Raw genomic sequence first — 1,586 nt, 5'->3', positions numbered from 1 at the left:
TCCTCACTTGTTAGCACCTTTCCATCTCTGTCTTTAATCGCCCTTATCTGTTGCACATCCTTCCCATCTCTATCTCTCTGTCTTGCTAATCTGTACAAGTCCTTCTCACCTTCCCTCATGTCTAACCTGGCATACAACTCATCATATGCTTTCTGTTTGGCCATTGCCACCTCCCTCTTCACTCTACGCTGCAATTTCTTGTAATCCTGTCTACTGTCTTCAGTCCTTTCTACGTCCCACTTCTTTTTAGCTAGCCTCTTCCTCTGAATGCTGTCCTGTACTTCCTCGTTCCACCACCATGTTTCCTTATCTTCTTTCCTCCTTCCAGATGACACACCTAGCACCTTCCTACCTGTCTCCCTGATCACTTCTGCTGTAGTTTCCCAGTCATCTGGAAGTTCTTCCTGACCACCCAAAGCCTGTCTCAACTTCTGTCTGAATTCCTCACAACATTCTTTCTTTTGCAACTTCCACCACTTGGTATTCTTTTCTGTCTTTCCTCTCCTCTTCTTCCTGACCACCAGAGTCATCCTACACACCACCATCTGATGCTGTCTGGCTACACTCTCTCCTACCACCACTTTGCAGTCACTAATGGCTCTCAGATTCCCTCTTCTACATAGAATGTAGTCTACCTGCGTACTCCTACCTACACTCTTATATGTAACTCTATGCTGCTCCCTCTTCTGGAAATAGGTGTTAACTACAGCCATTTCCATCCTCTTAGCAAAATCCACCACCATCTGTCCTTCTAGGTTCCTTTCCTTAACACCAAACCTGCCAATCACCCCCTCATCACTTTTGTTCCCCTCACCAACATACCCATTTAAGTCTGCCCCAATCCCCACTCTCTCCCCTCTGGGAATACTCTCCATCACCTCATCTAACTCCAGAATCTCTCCTTCTCTTCTAACTCACACCCTACTTGTGGAGCATAACCACTGACTACATTCAACATAACTACCTTCAATTTCCAACTTCAGACTGATCACCCTGTCTGACACTCTTTTCACCTCTAAAACATTCTTCACGAGCTCCTCCTTCAGGATCACTCCTACCCCATTTCTCTTCCTGTCCACATTTCCGCCAGCACCCTGTAGGTCAACAGCACTGGTGACGATTGTTGTTAACCCGGGCCTCGACCGATCCGGTATGGAGTTCACACTGATGATTCGCATGTTTAAATTTGGCATGTTTTTACACTAGATGCCCTTCCTGATGCAACCCTTTCTATTTATCCGGGCTTGGGACTGGCGCAGAAGTCACTGGCTTGCAACCCCTATGGCTAGATTATTTTGCCCCATTCAAATAAATGGGACAAATTTTCACATCTTAATATCTTCAGCATCCCTTCAGCTAAAACCACCATTTCAACTAATAACTATTCAGCAACTCTTCAGCTATTCATACTGTAAACAGCTTTTTGATATTTTTTATGGTTTTCGCATAATTTCCATTTACATTTTATGTCTCATTTCAATAGCCACACTCTAGTATTTCTCAGTGTGTAGGACTACTATTTCTTTCTCATACACACACAGACACCTACACACAAACACACACACACACACACACACACACACACA

Source organism: Monopterus albus, unplaced genomic scaffold, assembly GCF_001952655.1.
Source record: "Monopterus albus unplaced genomic scaffold, M_albus_1.0 scaffold336.1, whole genome shotgun sequence".
Lineage (NCBI taxonomy): Eukaryota > Metazoa > Chordata > Actinopteri > Synbranchiformes > Synbranchidae > Monopterus > Monopterus albus.
This window is presented reverse-complemented; position numbering follows the sequence as displayed.